Source organism: Muscardinus avellanarius (assembly GCF_963383645.1).
Source record: "Muscardinus avellanarius genome assembly, chromosome: 4".
Taxonomy (NCBI): domain Eukaryota; kingdom Metazoa; phylum Chordata; class Mammalia; order Rodentia; family Gliridae; genus Muscardinus; species Muscardinus avellanarius.
Window position 1 is genome coordinate 152,265,098 of NC_137789.1, and position 19,857 is coordinate 152,284,954.

Genomic DNA, 19,857 nt, shown 5'->3' on the forward strand with positions numbered 1-19,857 from the left:
AGATAATGATTATGTGTGCACAAGCGGCAAATGGCCAATTGGTGCTGAGGACCTGAACAAGATAATGATACATCATCCTTTGGTTTCTCGCTGTGTTTGATGACTGCGGCATTCTGTTATATGGGAGTGGTTGGAGTTTGAATCTGGAATGCTTCCAAAACTTCATGCATTTGGCAAGGCAGCAATAGTCAAGAGGTGGAATGATTAAATCATGAGGGCCCTAACTTCACCACTGGATTAACCGCTGGTGGGTTAATGATGTGAATTGAAATACTGAATGGTAACTGTAAGCAGGTAGAGTGTGGTGGAGGAGGTAGGACACTGGGGTATGGCCCTCAGGACTGCATTTGTTCCTGATGTCTCTCTCCTTTCTCTCCTTTCTCTCCTCTCTCCTCTCTCCTCTCTCCTTTCTCCTCTCTCCTCTCTCCTCTCTCCTCTCTCTCTCTCTCTTCTCTCTCTCTCTCCTGTATCTCCCTCCTCCTCCTCCTCTCCTCTCCTCTCCTCTCCTCTCTCTCTCCCTCTTTTTCTCTCTCTTTCTCTCGGCTTTCATAAGCCGAGAAGCTTTCTTCCCCCTTGCCCTTCTGCCATGACGTACCTGTCTTGGAGGCAGCAAACCATAGACTGAACCTTTGAAGCCACGAGCCAAATAAACCTTTCCTCACCTAAGCTGTTCTTGTCAGGTGTTTTGGTCATAGTGATGAAAAGCTAACACTGACCCAATATCGGATAAAATGAGTACTGTATTATAGTTTTTTTCCCTTTCCATTAGGTAATATAGAAATTGCCAAAAAACTTTCTGGCTGTCATTCTAAAAACCATGTAGTTTCCATCTTTCCAAAAAACCTTGGGCTAGGTCAATTAGACGAGTTCATACTGCCTTAAACACATTTCTTATTGCTCTTCCAGTGAATGAGAAAACAGAAGAGACGCTACAACCGTTAGTGCAAAGTTTGGGTTTGACTAGAATTACCTCGTATGAGCAAACAGTTGTGAAGCCCGAGAACTTTTCCCTGAGTCTAATAAACCAAAGAGATTTTTCTGGTTATGCAAATCATTTCTATTTCATACCTATTTAATAGTTGGCAGCTGCCTTTTAATAAGTATCAAGTATGAAAAGAAATGGGACAGTTTCTAAACATGTGTGATTTCGGACGCCTGCTAAGGAATATACCTTTATAAAGTCCTCTGTAGGTCTTAAAGCCCTTTTCTTTGCATGAGATCACTGAATCTCATCATGCCCTCATCATTACCTGATAAAGAGACTGAGGCTTGGGAGGGGAAACAACTTGCCTGGCTGGGATATAGCAGAATGGAGCCTCAAACCAGGTCTTCAAAAGCCAAGTTTCCTAAGCATTAAGGCTAGTTGGGTGATGTGTGCATGTATGTCTCCACAAGTCTCTTATCCCTTTAAGATGTATGATTACAATGTACCAATAAAAAGAAAGAACCAACGCAACGTGGTCTGGTTGTGTTCGTCCAACACTTATGTGTTGCAGCTCTAACCCCAGTACCTCAGGGGGACCATATGTGGAGACAGGGCCTTTACAGAAGTGACTAGGTTAAAATGAGACTATAACTGTGGGTCCCAAACAAATCTAACCAGTTTCTTTATAGGAAGAGGAAACTTGGACACACAGAAAGACACCAGGGGGCCGGGCGTGGAGGTGCACGCTTGTAATCCCCGCGCTTGGGAGGCAGAGACAGGAGGATCGCGCAGGTTCGTAGCCAGCCACGCTGGCATAAGAGACCCTGTTTCCAAATAAAAATATTAAAAAATGGGTCTGTGAGTGTAGCCCAGAGGTAGAAGGGTTTCCAGGAACCCCAGTACCACCAAGAAAAGAAAGAAAGAAAGAAGAAAGAAAGAAAGAAAGAAAGAAAGAAAGAAAGAAAGAAAGAAAGACAGACACCAGGGATGCAGGTGCACCAGGAGAGGACGCTGTGAGGAGGCAGACATCTCCAGCCGAGAGCGGCCTCTGGGGAAACCAGGCCTCCTGATACCTTGGCCTTGGGCTCCCAGCCCCCAGATCTCTGGAAAAACACGTTTACATTATTTAAGAATCCAGCCTGAAATATTGTTGCAGCAACCCTAAAAAACTAATATACAGCAATACCAGATAAAATACAAAGCTAACCATCCAATATTAATAATTGAACAACCAACTTAGCTATATTTGTTTAAGAATAAAGCCTCTCTCTCTCTCTCCTACCTCCCTCCCTCCCTCCTTCCCTTCCTCCCTCCCTCCCTCCTTCCCTTCCTCCCTCCCTCCTTCCCTCCTTCCTTCCCACCCTCCCTCTCTGTAGATATTTTTTACTTTAAGGATGTATATCTGTACCAGTCAGGATCCAATCAGAAGTAAGAACCACATACTAATTTGAATGATAAAAGCTTAATATAAAAATCTATTGATAGAATTGGGGTAGTTGGGAATTGGCCAATGACTAATAGTAGATAAGCAAATGAACGAACTCCAAGGAGTATAGGAACACCGTCTATAAGGAACAGTTACAGACAAGGACATAATAGAGAGCCCACCCACCCCACCCCACACCGGAGGCTGGGATCCAGGCTTTGCTGTGGGGGACGTGGCTGTGGCTCATGGACAGTAGGAAAGTTGCTGGAAATCTGCTATTTGTGGCACCATGAAAGACTATTTACAGAGCAGCATGTCTATGACACAGGATACTACTTATAAGATTACAGGATTTCCAGGGGTGACTTCAGGGGGTGTGATAGGCCATTGGTGCTACAGGCTATGTAGGTTGCAAGTGCTGGAGGTGGGGAAGCTGTGGGGGCCATGGAAACCAGGTGCTGGAGAAGCATGGCCAGGTGCAAGAGACAAGCAAGCCACCAGAAAGAAAAGAAAAGCCTTTCCTCCAATCATATTTTGAGTGTGTGTGGGTGGGTGGGGGAGTTGCACTGGGGATTAAACTCAGCGGCATTTTACCTCTGAGTTATACTCCCAATTCTGTTTCATTTATTTATTTTTTGAAACAGGGTCTCCCTGAGTAACTGTCTCACAATGACCTCGAACCTAGGATCCTCCTGTTTCAGCCTCCCCAGTACTGAGATTAAAGACAGGCACCACACTCTCCGGCTCTCCAGTGCCTTCTAACATGGCTCAATTTTAGGACAGCTGGCCAAAGAAAAATATGTTAAGGAATCTCCACATTTTCCCAGAGCAGCTTATGAAGGGTGATTTGGAGCACTGAACACTGGCACAGGAGCAGGATGGAGTCCAGTTGCAGCAAATCTGGGATTCTCGTGAACTTGAGCAGTCAAAGCGCCTCTTCCAATGCTCCAAATCCAGCTGGATGCCGTACTAAAGGATTTGTTGATATTTGGGGCAGTCTCTCCAAAGAGAAGCATAGAGTTTTTTAAAGAGCAAAGGTAGGATAAAATGATGGCGGGAAATCTGCAGAAGCAGGCTACCACAGCTCAGGGCTGGGTGTCCTTAGCTGGAGTCTCTTGTCTCACAGTGAACCCCAGCGGCTCCCCAGGTTGCATGATTGCTACATGGTCCAACCACCGCGTGCGGTTCCTGGATTTTTATCTCATGACTTCCTTGTTCTTGAAGTTATGTTTGTCTCAATCATAATATTTACAAGTTAAATATTTAAAACCCCAGTCATCTTGGAATTAGCAAGTACTTAGAGCCAATATGTTTCTCTCTTAATTAACTCCAAACTAGTTCGATAATTAATTTTAAATAATAACTATCTCTTAAGATTTTTAATTATGGAGAGGAAGAGATCTACCAAAGACGGCTCCAAACTTACAGCTTTTGATAATACAAATGGATATACCTGGGTTGTTTTTGTTTTAAATCCTTCTAAAAGGTTCTAGCTCTTCAAAGAGTAAGATCAGTCTCTGCAAAACTTGCTGAACATTTGTAGGAGGAAGCCGCTCTCATTCCTGTTTCTCCCCAGCAGCCAGCATGTGGCAGGTCACTGAATTCTAAGAGGAAGTATCTGAAGGCCTCATCTTGACTTGTGATGATGGGAGAGGCAGGAATTTGGATCACATTTCTTCATTTTGCTTTCTTGTTGTTGTTTGTTTCTTTTCGTGTTTAGTTACTTTGGCTTGTTTTGGATATTTAGAGAGCTGGAGCTGGACATGGCGGCTCATGTTTATAACCCACTATTTGAGAGGCTGAGACAGAAGGGCTGTAGGTTCAAGGCCAGCCTCAGCAATTTAGTAACACCATGTTTCAAAATAAAAGATAAGAATAAAAAATATAACTGGGGGATGTAGCTTGGAAGGCACAATGCCCCTAGGTTTAATTCTCAGTTTTAAAGATCAGTTGGACTATTTGGGTAAGATAGTTACTCACAAGCTGGGCATGGTGGCACATGCTTGTAATTCCAGCCTTTGGGAGGCTGAGACAGGAGGATCCAGGTTTGCAGACAGCCTCAGCTCCTTAGTGAGGCTCTTTGCAACTCAGTGAGACCCTGTTTCAAAATAAAGAATAAAAAATCAGGCTGGGGGTATAGCTCAGAGGTAGAATGCCCCTGAGTACCATCCCCAGTACCACACACACACACACACACACACACACACACACACATACACACACAAGAAAGATAGTTACTCACACTTAAAGAGTGTACTAGTGGTGTGAGTTAGAAACTGGAAATAAGAATAACATTTCCTTGTCTCTCAAACTTACCCAAGAATTTGGATACAACCAGGATGACCGTTGACCGTTTCTGTTTTTAATCTGTTGTAAATATTTTTTCTAAAATCATGTATTTTGTATTAGTTTTATAAAACTCAATTAAAGTATACAGTTTACAAATACAGATGTGCTAAGATATTTGACACATATGAGTATTTTTAGGGAAAAAAGGAAGAAAAGGAAAGAGAGAGGGAGGCAGGGCAGCAGGCAGGCAAGAGTGTTCATTAACTCCTAGACTGGTAGGTCTAGGGGGAGGGTCCGATTGTAAGTTTTGATATGCTCTGTTCCGGTTCTATCACTTTATTAGTAAGGAACTGGGAGACCCAATCCACCTGACTTTGATGGGTTGGAGTCTGCGTTCTTCCCTTCCCAGCCATCCCTTCCCCCCTCCCACCTCTCCAGATGGACTTGAGGTAGCACTGATCCACATCCTCAGAGAGCCTTTGATCTGGTACCTGGTGCCATCTAAGTTCCCAATGATGCTGAAATAAGTGTGTATCTCATTGTATCAGGCTGTCAAAACCTTGTGGGCACTGGCGGATGGCAGAACCCTTCCCTCTCATTCTGTAGTACTGGGCAGAGGACTCAGCAGGCAAATGGACCAGAGAACCTGTCTCCTGCCAGCAGCCATGCCGGAAGCACCGGCTAAATCTAAAAAACACAAGTCCAATTAACTCATCCTTTTCCTAGAAGCACCAAGAAGAAACGCTCTTGTTACTACCCCAGTTGCCACGAGCCCTGATTCAAAGTTCAAGGTGCCTTTGATTTTCTTAGAACCTTCAAAAGAATCTTATTTCAAGGCCACTCTGCGCCTCCTCTTTTTCCACATTCTTGACAGAAATATGTTTTTCTTAGGCTCCTACAACGGCGCCTCAATGATGGGCCAGTGCCTGCTTTCTGTGGCTATGGGGTACTGCCACTGATCTCACATACGTCTTTTAATTAATCAAGCACACAGAACCCCACTCATTATAGAGGCTGATGTGGTTAATGAGGTCCCAGGAAATTTTTTTCCTGCTGAAAATATGAAACATTCATCTTTCCATTCCTTTCGGGCCAAGAGAGCCCCAGCAACAGAGATACTGAACTCCATCCCTCGAAACACACTGGGACGATTTAGTGACAGTTTCTCTGAGCCGCACTAGATGAGACCACGCTTCATGTCAAACTTGACTCTTCTATCTAAGGAGCAGGATCGTGGTGCAGGAAACATATTCCCTAACAGATGGGGATGAAGGGTTTTCCTCTCTGTCATTTTCGCCCTTCTCCGTTTTCCCTTCCCTTTTCTGTCACCTAAAGATTGGATTGCAGGCTGATGGATCATGTGGCCACAGGGTACCACTTGCATTATGTCTAAAGTGGTTTTATGCAATTTTTATCAACAATGGCGAAGGACAGGAGAGAGTTTCCTGTTACTAAATGGCCTTGAGGGCGAGAAAGAATTTTATAGACTGGAAAGAAGTGTAAAAATTGCACCTCGATGTTACTACAAACACACGTGGCTGTCAGAAGTTCCAGGGTGTTAGGTTGAAGTGGGGCCAACGAAAACAGTGAATGTTGGACTCGGGCGCTCTTTTCTTGGTGAAAATGTTGTGGACTTGGAGAGCAATTCAGACTGATCGTGGTACGTAATGTGAAGAGAAAGGCTGGAGGGACGGAGGGGTGAGTCAGGCCCCGAAGGTCCTCCGCCTGTGTCAGCCAGCTCAAGGCCAACGCCAGGCCCCTGACCTCTAGGCTGAGGCTTCCAGAATGTTCCCCAGGATGGCGGTCACGGTGGCGGCTTTTGTTTGCCTTCAAGTAGGGTGTTTGGAGACCCTATTGAGAAACGATGCTAATTTGTATGGCAAATTTTCAAGTCGAAATTGTTCTGTGGGTTTTCTGCTGCTTACAGAAATCTGAGCTAAACGTAGGGCTTCTACTCCCTGTCACTTGGATTTAATAACAGAAAACAAAGCAACCGCATAAACAGACTCGTGTTATTGATGATAGGCCCTGACTTCTCCCTTCTTGAAACATGAGTCACGGGGCCATAGAACTTATAAGCAGAAACCAGAGAGCCTTAGAGCCACAGGTATCTCCAACACTAATTGGATTAAAAATCATAAAGCGTACTCACAGACTGGGGCATTCAAATCAAATTATCTGCCACCTTATTTTTTTAAAAATAAAGAATTAGTGGCTTGTATGTATGTTATCACTGCAAGTTAATGACGGAGATAGCGTGACCGAAACCACTCATGTTTCCGGAACTCAGATACCACAAAATGTCCTCTTCATTTTTCTTTCTTTCTTTTCTTTTTTTCATGCAAAAGCTGAGCTAAAATCAGGAATCCCTCACTTGGCAAAAAAGAAGATGGAAGTCCAAGGAGGTTGTGACCTAACTCAGACCTCCCAGTGGTTTGGCAATAATGCTCAGAGGTGACACCCCAGTGTCCTCCCCTGCAATCTTGTACATGTTCTGATACCTCCATGGGCATTTCTCTCTAGGTGAGGGGAAATAGGCCGTTATTCCAGGCAGCGGTGGGACTAGGGAGGTCAGACCTGGGCCTCGGGTAACCCAGAGCAGGATGGTCATCCTGGCCCAGGATACCACATGACCTGCCTCCGCTCCCCAAGCAATCAACCTGTTGGGGTGCCAAATATGTTGGGGTGAGTTCTCGGCTCAGGAACTCGGGGTCTGCAGGGTCCTTGGCTAACGTGAAAGAAAAGAACTTCAGCACGTGCCAGTTAGAGACATAGACAGAGGTTTATTGGGGAAAGGGGAGGAAATACACATTCAGGAGAGAATGCGGGCCCCTCAAGAAGAGGAAGGCATTTGGGGGAGTTCAGGGTTCTCTTTTTATAGGGGACTTTCATGAGGGGTGGGCTAGAGAAGGTATGCGAGGATGAGCTCAGTCCGGTAGTCCCAAAGCGGTTTATGGTGGGCAGGTGGTCTGGCAGCCTTAGGGTGGATGAGCTCGGTCCAGGAGTCCCGAGGCGCTTCCTGATGGTCTGTGGTCTGGTCAGCCTTAGGGTGGATGATCTTGGGTTGATTGGGGTCCTCATTAGTTGATTGACGGATAAGCTGGGATATCCTAAATTATAGGTTTTCTCGGAAATATTGTTAACTCTAGGATCTGCAGGTTTCCCAGGAATTTATGGTAGAGTCAGGTCTGGGAAAGAGAACTGGTTTGTGCACTAGAGGCAGAAGCACTTCAGCTCCAGGTTCTTATATCAAAGTTATATTTTTACTTTTCCTTCCTGTCTGTCTCCTTTCTACCTACTTATTCCTTCTATCCTACAACAAACGCACTAACAGTATTGGATAAACAGCCATGCTAAAGAGCAGCACCGGTACTTCTGGTCAGAATGCAGAACAAAAAAGGCCTGTGTTCTTGGGGTAACAACATGAGACACTTGGACAAAATAAATGTGTGCTGTTCTGCCAGGCTAGCGAAGGGCGTGGGGTATGAGAAGGGCTGGATGAGCTGAATTCCAGAGAGAAGCAGTCCTTCCTGGCCAGCAGCTCCCCTTCTTGGAGAAGAGAGTGAGTCTTGGTTTGAGAAGATGGCGAAGGAATCGGGATGTAGCAGAGACTTGGAGGACTCAGCTGAGCCTGGGTAATTGTGTGGGCTGGGGAATGCGGTACCCAGAGGAGCTCCAGACAAATTACTCAGCCCAGTGGTCCTCTCCACCGATGCCACATCCATCCAATCTCAAATAGCTGCGCCAGTGGAAGCCCCTGGGTGCTCAGATTTTAAAGCCCAGGTTGAGTTTAACCAAAAGGAACCACTGCATCTGGGACCTAGAGCTTAAAATCTACTTAGCTCAAATATTGGCAAGATGAGAAAGCCATGTCCACAAAAAGAAATGGAGAGCCTCTGAAAGGTCAAATGCATGAGTAAACATGACAGACTATTTTGTATCAGTGTTTAAATTTTTAAAAGATAGTTGCTTAAGGCAAAAAACAGTATCAATGCAGGCCAGAGTCTGTAAGATATGTAGGAGTGAAATGCATGACATCATAGCCCCAGAGCCGGGGGAGCAAATTTGAGCACAGATGCTCCTCAATTTATGATGCGCTTACATCCCAGAAGACTAGTAATAAAGCAGAAAAAGTCAGAAGTTAGCTCAGCGTAAGTCAGACAAAATCTATACCGTGTTAAATCTCAATTCAGGGCATATCCTAACAATGATGCAAATTATAATCTCTAGATCAATCATTTAAAACAATAAAACAAAGGGGGTTGCTTTTCCTGCCCCTCACCCTGTTGTCTCTTTGGAGAGAAAAAGTGAAGGGAATATGCTGCCCAGATGTGTATTCAGAACGAGGGTACTTGTCCCCCAGCTGTTGCAAGAGCTGGCCTTCCCTCTCCAGAATCTCCTTGGTCCCGGGAAGCAGCCTCCCCCCAAGATATAGCCAGTACCTGGGCTGTTCTGCTACTTGGTGACACAGAGACACTGTCTAGCCTCATTGTCTGAGCTGCAGAGAGCCCAGCCTCAGAGCTCCCTGTACGGCCAGCTGAGACCTCGCGACTCCTTCGTACTCCTGCCTCCTTCATCCCTCTAGGGCTGGGTCCAGTTCGGGTCCAGCCTGTTTGCTGGGGAACCTGACCCGTGAAAGCTTTTCCTAGAAATATGTTGGGACTGGGTCATCTGCTGGCTGCTACGGTGAGGGCCTGGTACACTTGGTAAAATGGTCACTGGGGAAGAATGAGGGGAGGGAAATGCTCTGGGGGGCGCAGAATCACAAGCAGTTAAGAGTTTTGGAGGGAGAATAATGATAAAGACTGCAGAGTCAGAATCAGATGGTTGATATTTGAAGGTATCAGGGCGGTAGAGAAATATAATAGATGACTAGGGTGATTAGGGGGCAGTGTAAGGCAACGGAGTTTTGTTCTTAGCAAAGAGCTCAAGAAAAGTTGGGATTGGATTCTGTAGAACTCTTCCATTCCTTTCTTTTCTTTTTTTTCTTTTTTCTTTTTTTTTTTTTTTTTTGCGGGTCTGGGAATGGAACCCAGGGGCATTTGACCTCCGAGTTATACCCTCTGCCCTATTTTTCATTCTTTATTTTGAAACAGGGTCTCACTGAGCTGCAGAGGGCCTCACTAAGTAGTAGCTGAGGCTGTCCACGAACCGCGATCCTCAGGTCTCAGCCTCCCGAATGCTGGGATTTTAAGCGTGCGCCACCACTCCCGGCTTTCTTGCATCTGTTTTGCTGGCTCAGAATGATTTTGATAATACAGAGGAGGCCTCTCACCACAATAGTCTGTACAAGGTGATAATATAAGTATGCCTCTGGGCATCTGGTTAACTCTGAGGATGAGTGATTCCAGAATGCTCCGGTTATTTGGAATCCAGCTGTCTAGCAGTCTCATGTACCCGGAATGTTTTAGAAAATTTGAAAATAAGTCTACAAAGGAGCTCAGGAGTCAGTGGAGGAATGGCCACATACACTCACAAGATTAGAGAGGGGCCCTTTCTGCAGCCCCTTGGCCTATGGGGCTCCATAGCATGTGATCAACTTCCCCATCCTCACAGTGCATTAGATGTGACAAACTCATGAGCATGGGCCCTCACAGCGCTGGCCAGGGCTGCCTCATCGAGATGGGCAGCGAGGCAGCATCAGGACAGAGCAGACCTCTGAGGCCAGAGGACGGCAGCGGGGGCCACTCCACAGGCTCCCAGCACATCTGTCCCTGCCCCGGGCAGCCTGAGTCCCAGGAGTTCCTTTATAGGCTGGAGTTCCAAAATCATCAGGACCTACCTGACGGCTTTCTTTCCCTTTCTCCCGAAAGTGAAATTTGGCCAAACCACTCAGGTTGAGAAAGAGCCCGGTATCTGCCTTACGGAGATAAATCTCACGTGACGGCAACAAAGAGAACAATCCTGTATGCAACGTTCTTATGTGAAAATCTTGTCTAAAAATAGCGCCAGCGGGTTGTAATGCTGCCATTCACATCCAGAGAGGGCATTGCCCACTCCTTGTGCCTCCAGCGGGAGCATCGGGCTTTCTCTGGATACCATGAACACCGCGGCAGGCTGAATAATGGCTCCACCGAAGTCCAAGCTCTAATCCCTGGAGCCTACAGTTGTCCCTTTATATGGCAAAGACAAAAGGCACTGCAGTTGTGATTGAGATAAAGATTAGGAGCTGGGCAAAGTATCATGGATCATCTGGGTGGATCCTAAGTATAATTATAAGATCTTTTATAAATAAATCTTATCAGGGACCTTTTAAGTCTCAGAGGGAGACAGAGAGATCGGAGCACAGAAGAGGAAAAAGCAATACAGAGACAGATGCTGGGAGAGATGGAGGGAAACTGGGAGATGTTTTGCTGCTGATTTTGAGGATAGAACTTGTGGCCAAGGAGAGCTGGTGGTTGCTGGAAGCTGGAGAAAGGTAACTAAAGAGTTTCCTCCCAGAGCCTCCCGAAGGAACCAACCAAACACCGGAAGAGTCGGGGAGGTGCCAAGTGCTGGTCAGAGGTGTGACTGTAAATCAAATCGAAGCACCTGCAGAGACTGATAACCATGCAAGAAACAGCAGGCTAAACCCATGGTGGCAACATCAAGAGAATACATAATACTGTTTTTAAGACAATATTTTGTACAGAGGAAAAAGGAGCAACAGAGAAAACTCTTGAACTAACTTGCAGATTTCTTGGTGGCACCAATTTTCCGCCATCCCGGATATTTTTGTCTGCCTTTTTCTTTAACGGCTTAATATCTAACCACATAGCAGTTAATTTATTTTTATTTTTTGTGGAACTGGGGATTAAACTTTCAAGGTATTCTACCTCTGAGCTATACCTCCAGCCTGTTTTAATTTTTTATTTTAAAACAGGGTCTCATTAAGTTGTTGAGGGCCTCACAAAGTTTCTGAGGCTGGCCTCAAATGTGCAATCCTCCCGTCTCAGCCTCTCAAGTATTGGGATTACAGGCGCGCAGCACTACATGTGTGGTTCCATACTACATAACTCACATTTTTTAAAGTGTACATGGAAGTAGTTGTTACAACAGCATTTTTTGGTGTGTGGTTGTGCCAGGGATCAAACTCAGAACCTCACGCTTGCTAGGCAAGCACTCTGCCTCTGAGCCACACCCCAGCCCACGAAGTAGCTCTTAGTGTATTCACAAAATTGTGCAACCATCCCCACTGAACAGAACATTTTCATCGTCTTAAAAAGGGAGCTTGTATCCTTCAGCAGTGAATCGCCACAGCCCTGTGCCCTACACAGCCACCGTCCTACATTCTGTCTCTGTAGATTTGCCCAGTCTGCATTTCATATGAATGGAACCATATAAAATGTGGCCTTTTGTGCCTGGCTTCTTTCAGCTAGCAAAATGTTTTCAAAGTTCATCCATGGTAAGCATCAGTCTTTCACTCCTTCTTAAGACTGAATAACATCCCATTGCATCAATAAACCACACTTCATTTCTTCACTTGTCAAGTGACGCACAATTGATAGCTGTGTTTTACTTTCTGATTGTTATTTATAATGCTGATATGAATGGCAAGTATTAATTTTTATGTGGATAGATATTTACTATCTTGGGCATATACCTAGGCATGGCATTGCAGGGCCATGTGGTTACTCTGTTTGTTTGAGGAGCTGCCAGACTGGTTTCCAGGGTTATGGCACACAACCATCATGATCACTCTATTGCTTTTTGATTGCAGCCATCTTGATGGTTTTGCGGTGGCAGCCATCTTGATGGTTTTGCGGTGGCAGCCATCTTGATGGTTTTGCGGTGGCAGTGCACTGTGGCTGATACGGCCATGCATCTCTCCATGTGCCTGTGTATCTTTGGAGAAATGTCTATTCAGATCTTTTGTCTTTTTAAGTTGAATTGTCTTTTTTGTTGTTGAGTTGAAAAATTCTTCATACGCTCCAGATACAAATTCCTTATCATAAATGTGGTTAGCAAACATTTTTGCCTATTCCTTGAGTTGTCTTTTCACATTTTCTATAATATCCTTTGATGTACAAAAGTCCTTAATTTTTATGTCCAATTTATCTGTTTTTTCTCTTGTTGTTTGTGTTTTAAGTGTCATGTCTAAGGAAACATTTCCTAATTAAGGCCACAAAGACTCGTTCATGTTTTCTTTTAAGAGTTTTATAGCTTTAGCTCCTACACTGAGGTCTGTGATCTACTTTACCTTTTACTGCCTTAGGTAGGAGTCCAACTTCAATGGTTTGCACGTGAATATACAGTTCTTTCAGTACTATTCGTTGAAGAATCTTCTTTCCTCCATGGAAGAGTCTTAGCATCTTTCCTGAAAGTCAACTTACTACAGATATATGGGTTTATTTTTGGACTCTCAGCTCTTTAATCTGTGTATGTTTATTCAAGTAGCACACAGTCTGGGTTACCATAGCTTTATAGTAAGTTTGAAAATTGGGAGGCATGACTTCCAATTTTATTCTTTTTATTCAGGATTGTTTTTGTCATTCTATGTTTCTTGCATAAATTTTAGAATAAGCTTGTTGACTTACACACACATGCACACACACACACACACACACACACACACACGTCATTGGAATCTTGAGAGAAATTGTTTTGAATCTGTAGATCACTTTGGGCAGTGTTGCCTTCTTAATGATGTCTTCCAATCCATGAACATAGGATGTCTTCTCATTTACTTAAATCTCTAATTATTCAATGTTTTAGTTTTCAGTGTCTGAGTCTTCTGCTAATTTGGTTAAATGTATTTCTAAATATTCTATTCTTTTTCATGTGTTACAAATAGAATTGTTTTAATTTTCAGATTGCTCATTACTGGTATATAGAAATATATTTGATGTTATAACTTGATCTTCTATTCTACAACTTTGCTGAACTTACTAGTTCTTCCTTTAGTGGATTCCTTAGGGTTTTTTGTATACAAGATCATGTCATTTGCAACAACAGGTAGTTTTATATCTTCTTTTCTAATCAGTATGCTTTTTATTTACTTTTCCCAGACAATTTCTCTGGAAGGACTGTGCAGTGCAATCTTTAATAGAAGTGACACAATTTTTTAAAATGTCTGGTCTTCTGAGAAGAACCTCTGGTCTTTTATCATTTTATTAGCTGTGGGATTTTTACAGGTACCTTTGTCTTAGTCTGTTCAGGTGGCTATAACAAAATACCATAAACTTGGTGAGTTATAAACAATATAAATTTATTTCTCGCAGTTATGGAGGCTGAAAGGTGCCAGCATAGTTACTGTCTGTGGAGGGCTTTCTTCCTAGTTCATAGATGACCATCCTTCTGCTTCATCCTCACATGGTAGAAAGAACAAAGGAGCTTCTGGGGCTCTTTTATTTATTTTGCCATATTGGGGATAGAACCCAGGGGCATTCAACCTCCGAGCTACACCCCAGCCATATTTTTTTGTTCCTTATTTTGAAACATGGTCTCATTGAGTTGCGGCCTCACTAAGTAGCTGAGGCTGTCCGTGAACTGTGATCCTCCTATCTCAGCCTCCTGAATGCTGGGATTACAAGTGTGTGCCACCATGCCCAGCTTTTATAAGGGCAATAAATACCTTTTATTGGGGGCTCTGCTTCATGACCTAATCATTTTCTAAGGGCCCTCATCTCTTAATAGCACCACCTTGGGGTTTATGTTTTCAACATATGGATTTTGAGGTGACATTCACATCATAGCACCTTTTATCAGGTTAAAGACATTCCTTCCTATTCCTAGTTTTTGAATGTTCACTATTTTCTAGAACATAACAAAACAAAAAATAATGTAAAACAAAAAATATACAAGAGAAAAAATATATACAAAAATATACAAAAGAAAAAAATATATACAAAACAAAAAATAATACAAAAAAAATGCCTAGCCCAGGGTTGTTTGGACTTCTGACTTGTGCATTCCACAAGGTGTCATGGTAGCCGACATGCACAGTGATAGCTCCCACACTAAAGGAGATTCTGTCATATCCCAAGCTTTAGGAGACAGAGCTGTTTCTGCCCCAGATGGCTCGCAGACCCCTCCCACAGGAGCCCCGAGTCACTGCCTCCTGCTGCCTCCAGCTGCCAGGCAACATCAGCACCTTCACTCTTCAGCTTTGCAGGGGAAACAGGCAAATCTTGAGCCTCACCTGGTTTCCCTCCACATCCTTCAGTTCATTTTTCTTCTCCCACTGTCTGCGGGTCTCCCTGTTATCTTCTGACTCCTGCGTTTCCACCCAGTGGAAGACAACACGTCCTTGGATGAAAGCATGAGTGAGTCACGACAGTATTCCTCATGGTGTTTCGTTGTTTCCACAGAGGCCTGCTGGACTGAAGGGCCCACAGGGGAGGCAGAGCCTGCAGGCCTGCATGGCAGTGGGACTTCTGGTCTCCCCAGCCACCGAGGGTCCGCACCACAGGGGACCGGAAGGGCTCCCTCTTTGCTGGGCTTCTGTCTCTGGGGCCTCCATGGCCGGTCTCCCCTGCTCTGAGGGCAGCTGCCTTGGACCCGGCCAGTGACGGGGCCCATGTTCCCTCCCCAGCCCACCTAGACACCAGGCAGAAGCTGGGGCTGCTCTTCCTTCCTGGGCTCAGGCATCTGTGTCTCCAGATGACTAATCAGCCGCTAAAGCACATACAGCTTACTTATCCCCATGCTCCAGGCTTGCATTTGTGCAGGAGGCCACCAGCTTCTCCCCAGAAGAAACCAGGCCTCTCTTGCGGAAGTAGGTGTGGCCCTCCTAAGCCCTGGCTTGGAGGAGCCCTGGAAGCACAGCAAGCTCTCAGCACATTTAAGAAGTCTTTGCTCGGCTTAATCTCTCTATTGTGGGCTTTTCCTCCTTCTTCAACAGGATCCTATAAGCAGAAGATGCAGAAACCTCCTTATGTTTACAGTCTCCAGGGAGACTGCGTTCCGCAGGTGTCCTGCTCAAGCCAGCACATCCCTCTTCTAATAATAGAACCCCAAATCTCCTCTGAAAAACAACTGCTCCTCTTCTTTCTGAGGAGGTGACTCAGGCCAGTGGGTTCACATAGTTCCAATCTCTGGTGACAGATATACCTTCGGGGCTAGCCACATCGCTCAGGTGTGCTCCTACCTGAGCGAACCCTGAGACTTACTCAGAAGCTAACGGTGAGATCTGCACTTTTTCTCCAGAGCCTCTAAGCAGAAAAATTTGGGGCCTTGTAGCTTCTGGACACATCTTAATTCACCATTTAGAGTCCAAGAATAAGGTTAATATGAAAGAAAATGATAGAGCGAGAGATATATTGATGTTTTATGGGCTCCTCGATCAAGCCATGCCTGAACTTAGCTTAGCCCTTGAATCTTTCAACTATGTAAACAAATGCCCTTTTTGCTTAAACTAACGTGGGCTAGGTTTTCTATCATTTGCCTCCAGAAGATTCCTTAAGGACATGATCACCACGCCTACAGACACGGAGAAGACAGCCTGCTCCCTCCTCCTTCCTCCATCAGGAAGGTCTTCTTTCTCTGATCTAAACTTCCCTGACCCTTCAGAGAATTACTCAGATGTTTCCTATGACTTCTGTTCTCAGTTTTTCCTTCTTAAACTAACATGTTGATAACACATAACTGCCAGTCTAGGTGTTCTCTTAGAGATCTCTTAGAGGCCTTCCTGGTCCTTAAAGGCAGGAACCTGGGCTTTTCTGTCTCGCATCCCTTCCATCACCCATTAGGAGTCTTAGAGTTGCCTTCAAGGAGACACCAGCTCTACACAGGCAGGTGCAAAGCCAGATGTGCAGAACCGTACCTGGTATTTGCCACTGGAAGGGATGGGAATAATGTGCAGGCTCCAGCATCTTCTGTTTTATTACTTTTCTTTTATAATATGATCATCTGTTTTAAACCCTTTATCTTGCACAGGTGACCCTCAGCACACATGCCAAGAGAGTCGAAATTCAGCCAGTTCTTCCACACAGCTTTCTGAAGTCCCCTAGGCCTCTCTCTCTCCCATGGGGATCCCACCCCGGCAGCTGCAAACAGAGCCCTGAGCACAAGTCAGGGCCTTGACCCTGGCTGGGAAGAAGCTGTCCCCGAAACACAGGCATGAACCAACTGCTGCACAGAGCATTTGATCCCTCAGAAAACCCCAGCCCCGACACCGTGGGTGCTGCCCAGACTCTTCAAACAGAAGGGCAAATAAAATAAATAAAAGTCAATATTGTACTCATAAGCAATAGAATGCCTAGCAACCCAGAACAAAGGAGGGCTGAGGGAGGCCCGTTGACTTTCACAGGCCCTGTGTGTAAACGGCAGTAAAAGTCTTTTCTGGGTGGATAACACATTTTTAAGTGTTAATTACAGAAGTGGTAGAGGGTGCTAAGGCCAAGAACCGACAGAGTTGATGTGTCCAGGCCCACACTGTGGGAAAAGCTAGGGTCCCTTGTCGAGTCACCTGGTATTGGGGGACGGAGGTCTCCCCTGCAGCTTGGGGACTAGACTGGGACACTTGGACCAGCCTCGATTAAGTCCTTCAGGGCACCTACAGCTTGGAGGGTTAGAGGTACAACCTAGGCGTAATTCAAGAGAAAACATCAAGTCACAAAATAAACGTAAGAGCTCTGCTGTTTTTTCTGTGATGACTATTTGAATACTCTGTTTGAAAGAACATACATAAAACACATTACCTTGTTCTCATTCAATTTTTTTTTGTTGTGAAAATTTCTAGATACATTTGGAGTCGAGAGAAAAGTAGAATTTTCAACCTATCATCTAGGTTCAATTTATTAAAATTCTTCCACATTAGCCTCACTGATCTTTTTTTTTTTTTTTTTCTTTTCTTGCTAAACTCTTTGAAAGCAAATCCAAAACCTCTTGCCATATCATCTGCAGACACTTGAGGACACATCTCTGAAAATGGCGGGTAAGCTCACGGACCCACAAGTGTCCTGTTAACCAACTACCCCTGTGGTGTTTGCTTTTGTGTAGGGACTCGCCAATACTATGCCTGTAGCTGGATTTCCCTGGTTGTCTCAAGAGGCTTCTCATTGAGTTGGCATTCTCACTTTTAAGACTCTTGCTTTATTTATGCCACGGGTACATGCTTAGACTGACTTTTGGAAATCTAGGATTAGTTGTGATATATGGAAAGCAAAAGAGAGTCCAGAAAAAGAAAACAAAATCAATAAAAAGAAAAAAAAAAGAAACAGAGGTGACATTTTTATAAGATTCAAGCAAAATCTTGCTAGTCCGTAAGAGATATCCCCCCAACCAAGGGATAGGGCTGACCATCTTCCCCAGTCCTGAGTGCCTTCCTGAATCTTCGGGGTGGGAGATGGATAAAGGGTTATTGCCTTTGTCTGTTACCATGGCAACTCCAGCCAGTGCTGGGCAATGTGAGGATTTTCCAATGGAGTTTGAATACTGGTCACCCTAGGTCAGAGCGAGGAGGAATGGGGATTTACAGAGATACAGCTGCTCCCTGGCCCGGCTGCCCTGACGAAGGAGAAAAGGGGATCTTGAGGGCAAAGGTCAGGAGCAACTATGAAGGGAAGAAGGGCCACGAAAAAGTTCTCGTGACCCAAGAGGAATTCCCCTGCCGGGGGATGGGGCCTGTGCATCTGACTCCCCAGAACTGATGGAGACAAGAGAGTGAAAACCCTGGCTACTTTATGGCCCAGCAACCCCACCTCTAGGAATTTTGCCTAACAAAAAGCCAGAGTTTGCAGGAAGATTTATTTTGTTTGAGGATGTCGCTTAGAGCATTATTTATAGCAATAAAAAGGGTGGGAGGATTACCTTAAGGCTCAAAAACACAGGAGTGATCTAATGAATGGCAGCTCCTCACTCAGAGGTCCCTTCCAAACATGCCCTGGAGGAAGAGGAGGGGTGTGGGGAGATGTCACAGGCAGTGAGGAGACCCTGTCTCACAGATCAAAATGAAAAAGGCTGGGGGTATAGCTCAATCTCCAGTGCCCTCCCCCAATATTAAAAATGTTAAAAACTATTTCCACAATGGTATGTAATGTTATTTTACGTTATTTTAAAAAATTTTATGAGTGCCCATCAAATTACAATTTTAATATTGTTATAATAAGAGTTAATATGAGAGTCAGAGGAAAGAGAAAACAAAGAAAATTGGAGAGAAGACATCAAATGTCAGAAAAGGAAAAGAGAAAAAAAAAAGGGAAGGGAGAGAGGGAAGGGGAGAGGACAAGAAATAACCCGGAATGCTGGCGGAGATGCAACTCCAGGCAGTTTCAGAAAGTTAATTTAAATTTCTATATAAAAATCTTTTACAGGGCTGAGGATAGAGCTCTGTAGTAGGGTACTTGCCTAGCATGCACGCCCTGGGTTCAATCCTCAGTTCTAAAAGGGGAGTGGGAGGGGGAAAAAGTCTCTTACGGGGGAAAAAAGATTTAGAAAATCCAAGTCATTTCAGTCCATTGTCGGTACACGTACAACCTCAGGCCATTGTCGGTCCAGAGATGGAGCATTCTTCCCTTAGGAGACTAACATTATAATGAACCTAGGCTTTTTAGGTTCGAACAATAAATAATTCAGACTACTGTAGAAATGAATTTGTAGAATTTTACTGAATGATCATTAGGTAGCCGTTCAATCATTGGGCAACCCCGGCGTGGAGTTTTGCAGAAATTTATTAGCTAATAAACTACCCAGGGGATTCCTGCTCATTAAAAAAAATGATGACAATGTTGGGTGACATTCTTCTGGAGAAGTTTTCCATGATAGTCAGCCAGAAAATATTATCTGTGCTCCAAGTAAAAAAGAAGAATGTCCAGCTCCTGGTGACAGGTCCTGGCCCGTGAGTCGGTACAGCTTAAGGACCATGTTTCCTGGGGACACTGCCTAGTGTGGCTTCGGCAAACGGACAGCGGCATTGCCCTGTCTGTGGTTCTGGTCCCTGTTTCTGCAGCTTCTGCTGGGACTTAGAGGGGCAGAAGGGGCATGGCCAGAAACACGAGATCCATGCTTCTTCCCTCTTTCCCACTGCCCACCCAAGGCAGACCCACGCGCAGGCCCCGAGGCATCTAGAATGGGACGCGTCCCAGCTCCAGCCATGGACCAAGCTCACGTTCATTCTTGCTGTCCAAGGCTGTGGCATGAGCACGCATGCCCAGGGTCTCTCCCTGACTTCCTGGCCCTGACTTTTTGGTCAGCCGAGCAGACTCCTTGCATTGAATGTGTCGAGCTGGTCACTCTCAGGGACTTTCCAGCCCTGGCATACTAGGAACCTCTTACCTACTGGATTCCCTCCCGCTCA